At 38.5% G+C, this 9,763-nt stretch overlaps 1 pseudogene; it reads right to left on the reverse strand.

Moving 5' to 3' along the window:
- Positions 1-1,695: 1,695 nt before the first annotated feature.
- LOC120179191 lies at positions 1,696-4,370 on the reverse strand (annotated as a pseudogene).
- Positions 4,371-9,763: the final 5,393 nt, after the last annotated feature.

Here is a 9,763-nt window from a genome sequence, read left to right on the forward strand (position 1 = left end):
TTGCCATGAGGAGAAATCTTGCCGATTGGGAGTTAATGCAATGGAATGAGCTTATGGCATTGTTGTATAATTTAAATCCATCGTCATCGATGGATGATAGTCTTTTATGGGCAGGATAAGGAGATGGGAGGTTTTCAGTGAAATCTTGTCTTGAATTTTTTTTTAGGAACCTCATTCGATAGTTTTCCCTGGAAAAGAACAGTCTGGGCCAGTGTAGCTCCGCCTAGGGTTGAATATTTTATTTGGCAAGTGGTGCACAAGAAGGTTGCGATCAAGGTAGAGTTAATAAAACGTGGGGTGCAAGGTATATAAGATTTGTTTTGTCCATTTTGTTGGTTGGTTCAAGAAACGGTTTCTCATCTATTCTTTTCTTGCAAAGTGTCTGGGGGTTATGGACTAGCTTCTTACGCCGGTGGGAGGTTTCATTTGCAATTCCAGAGTGCCCTGTAGCCTTATTTTCAGTTTGGTTTGATCTTATGCCACGTTCATGCGTTTGGACCTTCATCCCATGAGCAGTTTTGTGGTCAATTTGGAAAATGAGGAATTATATTATTTTTAATAATGGGAAATTAGATTTCACTTTGTTATCTTTTCTATCAAGGTACAGAGTGACATCATGGTTTTCTTCAAAATTTCCTAAATTGATGGTCTCTTTTGATAATCTTGTGGGGGATCTGCTGCTAACTGATCGTGTTATGTTCGACGAAAAGATATCGCAAAAGGTAGTCAGTTGGTCTCCTCCTCCTACGGGTTTTGTTAAGCTGAATGTAGATGGTGCTATGGACAGGTGGTGGTCGAAGGGAGGAATTGGTGGGCTTATAAGATATGATAAATGAGTGATATTGGGTTCGTTCTCAGAACAAGTTGGATTCGATCCTCCGATTATGGCAGAATTGATGGCAGTGAAGAGAGGTTTAATCTGGTCCTGGATTCAGATTTGTCGGAGAATCAAATGATTATTTTAGAGTCCGATAGTGCAGTGGTTGTGGAGTGGATAAAAATCCAGTTATCTCCACTCCGATGTTTCTATCCATTGTTAAAGATATTGCAGACAAAGTGGTCAATAGAGGGGTAATTGTCCGTCATGTGGCCAGAGTAGCAAATTGTGAAGCGGGTAAACTTGCCAAACAAAGGATTGGTTAAATGATGGGGAATTAAATGGGTTGTTGCTTTCCTATTTTTGGTATATTGGGAACATTAGGGAATGATTTTGGCTTGTAATTGGTTTATCAACTTATTAGTTTGTTTTGTTGTAGAGTACAAACATATTCATGTAGGTATTGTTGTTTGGTAATGTGTTAAGTGGGCTGCCATCGTTCTTCGGTGGTAGTCTGATCTTATTGTACTTGGTTATTATGCAATTAAATTTCTAAGGCACTCTTTTCCTCCTTCCAATGTCCGTAGAGTCTTTGTTGTTTGACGGTTATGAAGGGGGGTTTTAACGAGGCCTTCCTTTTTATCAAAAAAAAAAGAGATGAGATCATCTGTTATTTTATTGGATACTAAACATGAACAACCATGGAACTTGTACTATTAATCGTTGTTCTTAGGAACACAACGTTGATCATTCTAAATAATAAGTTTCTTAGCAATACGTACAACATCAAAGCAAACAAACCTATAAAATGCTTGAATTGAAATCCAGGTATTGAGTAAATAGATGAAACTGGAGTGTGTAATACCCGGTGTCTAGCATCAGGGCAGATCGAGTGGTGGAGGTTGCACTGTTTGTAATTTCCCAACTCCGTTTTCGACTAGAAATGCTGTGGCCAAACCCCAAGGGAGATGACTATCTAGATGACAATGGAGCAGCCAGATACCTGTTTTTGGACCAGTCAATAAATTACAAGCATATCAACACATGGAAGTCGTTTAATTTTGACTCAATGAATGTACTTGGTACTATTATTTATGTTTGGCATCTTATCTGGGTTGTCAGCCTCAAACCGGATAGCTACCCATCCACCAGGAGGTGTTCCAATGGTATTTCTCTCTGGCGGATCGATACGGTTGAATTTGGCTGGATCGTTTTTGGGATCAAAGTTACCGAAACCATTTTCAACAACATAGAATTGGTAGCCATGAAGATGCATTGGATGATCTTCAACTGTGACGATACTTGTATCCTGGAAGACTACTTGTACCTTGGATCAATACTTCAGTTTAAAGAGCTTCGTTGCCTTAACAGGTTACCAGAGACCTTGGGGCACATTACCTGAATAATCAAATTGAAGGGGAGGAAAAGGCGGAAAGTTCGTGGTGAAGATATTGGGTTGACCTTGGTAGTAGGCCTGCATTAAGGAGTTCATTCTTGGTAATACGAATGAGACGTTGTTGATACTGGCAGCAAAGCGAGTTCCGTTGGGGCCTTGGCACCGAGGGCTATTAGGATTTGTGCAGTTGATTAGTCCTAAACCCACTGTGAAAAACAAGCTCTCATCTATCTCAAGGGGAACTTTGGCTTTGGAAAAACTCCTTAGCTGTGAAGTGAATGCAATCAAAGTGGCTGTGTCGTTGAACCCTGATAGCTGGGGGAATATCAGTTTTAAAGACTGCCCTTTCTTTGCACTGCACGGAGCGGATTTATATTCAAGGATTGCAGTCGTGGTGGTATTGTCAAAGGGAGAATTGGCAGAGTTATAGACATGTGCTGCCATGTAGTAACAAGCTGGAGTCTGATCCGCTGTAAGAAGGACATCGGATGTCTGACCAGGAGCTATCATTATGACATTTGTCGCGAATGTCTTGGTGTAGGAAACATCAACAGAAACAACAGTTAGTTATGGTCAGCCACACCAAAGAACATCTCTTGATTCATTGCAGAGTTGATGATCCTCAAGAGAATTGTCTCACCCACCTCCACGGGAAATACCGCAGTTTCTGCCTTAGGAATTGATGAGCTACTATATGTGAGAACATACCTTTGCTAGAGCATCTATATAAATCCCCAGGTTGAACATTAATTGTCAATGCATCTGATACATTTGCAGCAGCTCCAGTGAAAAGTGTCAGTCTTAGCACATCCATTGGATTCGTATCCCACCATTCTCATGTTTATCATCATCATCATAGTCCATTCGAGTTATGCTGTATATATATATGTATGTATGTATGTATGTTAAGTACAAAGATTGAAGACAAAGTGTTACCAAGAAGAATAAGAATTTCTCTCTTGGGCATAGGGAAAGGGTATGGAGAACCCAATTTAGGATATATGATGAGAACTCCATAAACTGTGGCTCTAAGCCACCTGCTATGAGCATGCCACCACAAAGTTCCCTCCTGGTTTTAGATGGTGAATTGGTATGTGTAAGACTTCCCCGGTCGAATGGGACACTGCGTCACAAACTCAAGTCCATCGGCCCATGGATTTTGCAATTGTCGCACTCCATGCCTGATTAATGGAATGTCAAAAAATGACAAAAACAACAGTACACCACTATTGTATAGTTCTTTAAGGATTACCAATGGAGGGTTACATTGTATCTGCCTCTTTTTATAGCTTTGATCACCAGAGTATCCCCGTCTCGCACTTCCAACACCCCGGGAATTGCCCGTTCACCGTAATCGTACTATGAATTCTGCACGGCCTCTTCACTGGTTTTGCTTCAATCTGTGTCAATAAAAGAATAAGAAGAAGATAAAATTTTCAACAAGAAGGGTACTGTTATACTTGATTGAAATTATGTTTCGAAGAAGTTGTACAACAAATTCATGACTGTAAAGGATTGTTTGGGTTAAAAAATAAAGACTCATCCATTCGACTAACACGAATTCTTTTACCGAAACCGAATACTTACGCTTGAGTGTGTCACAGTTGGAAGAGAAAAGCGTGGAAACGAAGAGAAAGATGGTGAAGTAGGGAGTGAGATGCGAAGGAGAAATGAAAAAGGGGAATTAGGGATTGAGGGGCAAGAGGAAAATGAAAATGGGGAATTAGGGATTATGGCAATTGAGGGGAAAATGATGTTACCTGATGAAGTGGAGCCGCACGTGACCAGTTCAGGAAATGGTGAAGCAGGCCGGAATATGATCCAAGAGGAGTCAACAGCCCAGTCAACCCAAATGGAGAAGGATTAGCCCACGTGTTCAGTCCAATATCCTGTAAGAAGAGAATATATTAGTTGTTATAATCTGTTATAAGGAGAGCCAGCTGGCATCCTTGCAAATGACTGATTTAGCCCTGTAACTAAATAAAATAGGTTGTATTGTGAATTGGAATGCTTATAAAATGAATGAATAGACTTCTTTCTGTAATCTCTTTTTTCCTACTTCTCAAATCCTTTCTTCTTCGACTTTTCTTCTCTAATATCTCAAAATCATCGCAAATTGGTATCGAGAGCCTCGGTTTCTAGCAAGTTTGGTGGCATGCCCAAGAAAAATCAGAACATGGCAGAAGATTTAGCTGGGTTGCAGAAGTAGATTGAAGAGTTGACAGCACTGGTAAAACAAGGACAGGATGAGTCTAATCCTCCTAAATGGTGGGAGACTCAAGACAACAGGATTTATGCATTGGAGTCGAGGATGGCTACCAACCAAGGATATGTGGAAGAACTCTTGAAGATTTTAACGGGAAGAAATGGGGAACGAGAGCAGTCTGCATATGATCAGGTAAACACTCCTAATAACTCGAAAAATAGGGAGAATAATCATGTTTTGGTGATTGTAGTAAAGGATAAATCCAGATTCACTTATAAAACTGATGAACCGAGGATACTGAAAGATAAGCCTGATGCTTGTTTTAACCTTAAGAACAGTAGTAGACCTAAGAATCAGATGGGTGAAAACAGTAACACTAGACCTATTATGATTGGACTGAAAGCTGAAAACAGGGGACCAGGGGGATCTTTTAGCAGTTATGGGTCGATGTGGCATAAACCTAAAATCTATTTACCATTCTTTGAAGGGATCAATCCTAGAGGGTGGCTTCAAAAATGTCTCAAATATTTTTCTTTGTGTAATGTTCCTACAGAGCAGAGAGTAGAAGTAGCCACTATGTACTTGACTGGAAAAGCAGAGGTTTGGTTTGATGGATATATTATGCAGAAACACTATGTAACATTGCATGAATTTGAAGTAGATCTTTGTCATAGATTTAGTGACAATACTTTTTCTAATATAGTAGAGGAATTTACTAAGTTGACTCAGAAGGGGATTGTTGAGGCTTATCAGGAAAAATTTGAAGAGCTATAACCTTATATGTTATTACAAAATCCTATATTAAATGAGGATTTCTTTGTGTCACTGTTTATCAGTGGACTAAGGGAGGATATTAAACATAGGGTGAAGGCTCTAGATCCTAAAAATTTGCCTGAAGCATACAAACAAGCCAAACTTTATGAATTATCTGTTGATTATTAAAATAAAAGATGGATGCCCTCTTTGAAAACCCCACCCTATGCAATCCCCATTATTACTTCTAAATCAGCTTCACTACCAGCAATTACCAAAAACACATCAGTTTCTAATCCTAAACAGAATCTTATGGATTATAGAAGACAAAGCAATCTTTGCTTCAAGTGTGGGGAGAAGTTTCTTCCAGGGCATCAATGTAAGTCAAGGAATTTAAATTTGATGATTGAGGAAGAGTCTGTTGTTCCTACAGATAATGTTACTATGAAATCAGATCAGTAATTGATGCAGGAAGAGGAGGCTCTAGAAATCTCTATGAATGCAATTATTGGTTGTATTATCCATAATACATTAAGGATTCAAGGAGCCATTAAGGGTAAACCAATTAGTATTTTGATTGACAGTGGGAGTACTCATAGTTTTTTGACTCCACAGTTGGCTGATGCTGGTATACATGTACTTACACCATACCCTTTGGCAATCACAGTAGCCAATGGACAACAACTTTATAGTTCAGTAAGATGTAATCAGGTGGAGTGGCAGATGCAAGGGCATTCTTTTGTTCATGATTTTAGGCTCCTAAAGTTAGGTGGCAGTGATATGGTGTTGGGGGTGGATTGGATGAAATTATTTAGCCCTATTTTGATGGATTTTAATCAAATGACATTGAGTTTTCAATATCAAGGGGAGAATATTATTATACAAGGACAACAACCATCTAATTTTTTGTAACAAATTTCTGGAGCTACTTTATTGAAAATGACAGCATCAGATTCTATTATTTTGGGACATGTGGTTTTGTTGACTATGTCTGCAGATTTAAAACCTGTTCCAGCAGCTCTTCAACCTCTTTTACAGAGGTATCAATATATTTTTAAAGAGCCTACTGGTTTACCACCTACAAGGACTCATGACCATGTTATTCCTCTTAAGCCTGAATCTACTCCTATCAATTTGAGACCTTACAGATTTCCACACAATCAGAAAGAGGAAATGGAAAGGCAGATTTCTAGTATGCTTTCAGACTCTATTATTCAGCCTAGTAAGAGTCCATTTGCTTCTCCATGCCTTCTTATCAAAAAGAATGATGGTACTTGGAGATTTTGTGTAGATTACAGGAAATTAAATAGCATGACTGTAAAAGATAAATTTCCTATACCTGTGGTTGAAGACCTATTAGATGAACTACATGGAGCAGTTTATTTTTCCAAGATTGATCTCAGATCTGGATATTGGCAAATAAGGATTAAATCTTAGGACATATACAAGAAACATTCAGAACTCATCAGGGTCATTATGAATTTAAGGTGATGCCTTTTGGACTTACTAATGCCCCTGCTACATTTCAAGCTTTGATGAATGAATTGTTTAGTTCATTTCTTAGAAAATTTGTCTTGGTATTTTTTTATGACATCTTAGTCCATAGTACTTCTATGAATGATTATGTTACTCATTTACAACTGGTTTTAGAAGTACTGCATCAGAATCAACTATTTGTCAAGTTGTCCAAATGCTTCTTTGGACAGACTCAGGTTGAATACTTGGGCCATATTATTTCAGCTGCTGGAGTTTCTACTGATCCTAAGAAGGTGGAAGCTATGAGGAATTGGCCAGTGCCTAAGTCATTAAAGTCTTTGCGTGGATTTTTGGGATTAACAGGCTATTACAGAAGATTTATTAAAGATTATGGGTCAATTAGCAAACCTTTGACTCAGATGCTTAAGAAAGACAGTTTTCAGTGGACTGATGCAGCTTTGACTGCTTTTGAAGAATTGAAGAGGGCTATGTGTGTTGCTCCTGTTTTAGCCTTACCAGATTTTGGTAAGAGCTTTTATTTAGAAACATATGCCAGTTCAGGTGGTATTGGGGCAGTGTTTTCTCAATAGGGCAGACCTATTGCCTATTTAAGTAAGGCTCTGAGTCCTAGACATGCAACACTCTCTATTTATGAAAGAGAGTATCTTTTTATACTTCTAGCAGTTTCCAAGTGGAGGCATTATTTAGAGAGTAAATCCTTTGTGATTAAAACAGATCATGAGCCATTGAAATATCTATTAGAACATAAACTAACTACTGTCATTCAAAAGAAATGATTGACCAAGTTATTGGGGCTGGATTACACTATTCAATACAGGAAAGGTAAATCAAATATTGTTGCTGATGCCTTATCCAGACAGTGGGAAGATCAGGGTGACTGTTTTACTATGAACAATACACTAATCATTCCTAGTTGGGTTCATGAAGTGGAAAGGAGCTATAAGGATGATTCTATAGCTACTCAATGGATTTATGTATTATCTGTTACTCCTAATTATGATCTTCAGTGGAAGTATTCAGGAGGTATCCTTAGATTTAAGGATATAGTTTATATTGGGGTTGTTGGGTCTCTTAGACTACAAATAACTCAAACACTACATGATTCCCCTTATGGTGGTCATTCTGGCAGTCAAGCTACCTATCAAAGGATTAGGTCTTACTTCTATTGGCCTAGATTGAAAGCTATGGTAGTTACTTATGTAAGAGTATGTGCAGTTTGTCAACAGACTAAGGTGGAACATGTGCCTAAACCAGGGTTGTTACAGCCTCTACCTATTCCTCAACAGGCTTGGGAAGTAATTATTATGGACTTTATTGAGGGTTTACCTAAATCTTTGAGAAAGAATTGTATTCTTGTGGTAGTTGACAAGTTTACTAAATATAGCCATTTTTTGGCTTTAGCACACCCTTACATTACTGCAGAGGTGGCCAAATTATACCTAGATTATGTTTACAAGTTGCATGGTCAGCCTAAAATGGCCATTTCAGACAGGGACAAGACTTTCAATAGCCTCTTTTGGAGAGAGCTAATGAAGCAGTTAGGCACTAAGACTCTACTTAGCACTGCTTACCATCCTGAAACTGATGGACAGTCAGAAAGAGTAAACCAGTGCTTAGAACAATATCTAAGGGGTCTCTGTTTTTTCCAACCAAAATAGTGGGCAAAGTGGTTGCCTCATACTGAATGGTGGTATAATACTACCTACCATACTGCTCTTAAGTTAACACCTTTTGAAGTCCTATATGGCTACAAGCCTCTTACTATGGTATGTCATATAGACAGCCCAGTGCAAAGCATATCAGACTTAATGCAGAATAGAGAAGAGATCAGGCAATTAGTCAAGTCTCAGTTAGAACAAGCAAGTAATCGAATGAAGCAAAAACCAGATAAACATAGATCAAAGAGAATTTTTCAGGTTGGTGATTTGGTTTACTTGAAATTGCAGCCCTACAAACAGACCTCTCTTGCCCTACGCAAAAATTTAAAATTAGCAGCAAGATTTTATGGCCCTTATAAGATTATTCAGAGAATTGGAGAGGTTGCTTATAAACTGGACTTACCTGAGACCTCACATCTCCATCCAATTTTTCATGTTAGTTTATTGAAGAAACATATTGTGGCAGTTGTATTGTCTTCAACAGATCCTCCTGTAATGGACGAAGAGGGTCAGTTCAAGATTGAACCAAGTCAAATTCTGGGCAGACGAATAGTTAAAAGATGGAACAAACCGATAACTCAGTTACTGGTTCGTTGGACTAACCTGGATGCTACGAACGACACATGGGAGGATTATTCTGTGCTTCGAGGCCAATTTTTGAGTTTTGATCCTTGGGGACAAGGATCTTCTCCAACGGTGGGTATTGTCACAGTTGGAAGAGAAGAGCGTGGAAACGAAGAGGAAGATGGTGAAGTAGGGAGTGAGATACGAAGGAGAAATGAAAAAGGGGAATTAGGGATTGAGGGGCGAGAGGAAAATGAAAATGGGGAATTAGGGATTATGGCAATTGAGGGGCAAATGATGTTACCTGATGAAGTGGAGCCGCACGTGACCAGTTCAGGAAATGGTGAAGCAGGCCGGAATATGATCCAAGAGGAGTCAACAGCCCAGTCAACCCAAATGGAGAAGGATTAGCCCACGTGTTCAGTCCAATATCCTGTAAGAAGAGAATCTATTAGTTGTTATAATCTGTTATAAGGACAGCCAGCTGGCATCCTTGCAAATGACTGATTTAGCCCTGTAACTAAATAAAATAGGTTGTATTGTGAATTGGAATGCTTATGAAGTGAATGAATAGACTTTTTTCTGTAATCTCTATTTTCCTACTTCTCAAATCCTTTCTTCTTCGACTTTTCTTCTCTAATATCTCAAAATCATCACAGAGTGTTGTCATCAGTATAGACTTTCACATCATCATTAAGTTAAAAAAAATTATCTCAATTATTTTATCATATCTTTGATAGAACCAAGTTTGATACCAAACTTACATGTACTATGGAATAATGGAATATTGATGGGTTTTAGAGAGAAAAACACATGGTGAATATGTTGTCTAAGTTATTATCTCTTGATTAGTTGTTACTAATAGAAAAGTA

This window comes from Hibiscus syriacus, unplaced genomic scaffold, assembly GCF_006381635.1.
Source record: "Hibiscus syriacus cultivar Baekdansim isolate YM2019G1 unplaced genomic scaffold, ASM638163v2 tig00112407_pilon, whole genome shotgun sequence".
Classification (NCBI taxonomy): domain Eukaryota; kingdom Viridiplantae; phylum Streptophyta; class Magnoliopsida; order Malvales; family Malvaceae; genus Hibiscus; species Hibiscus syriacus.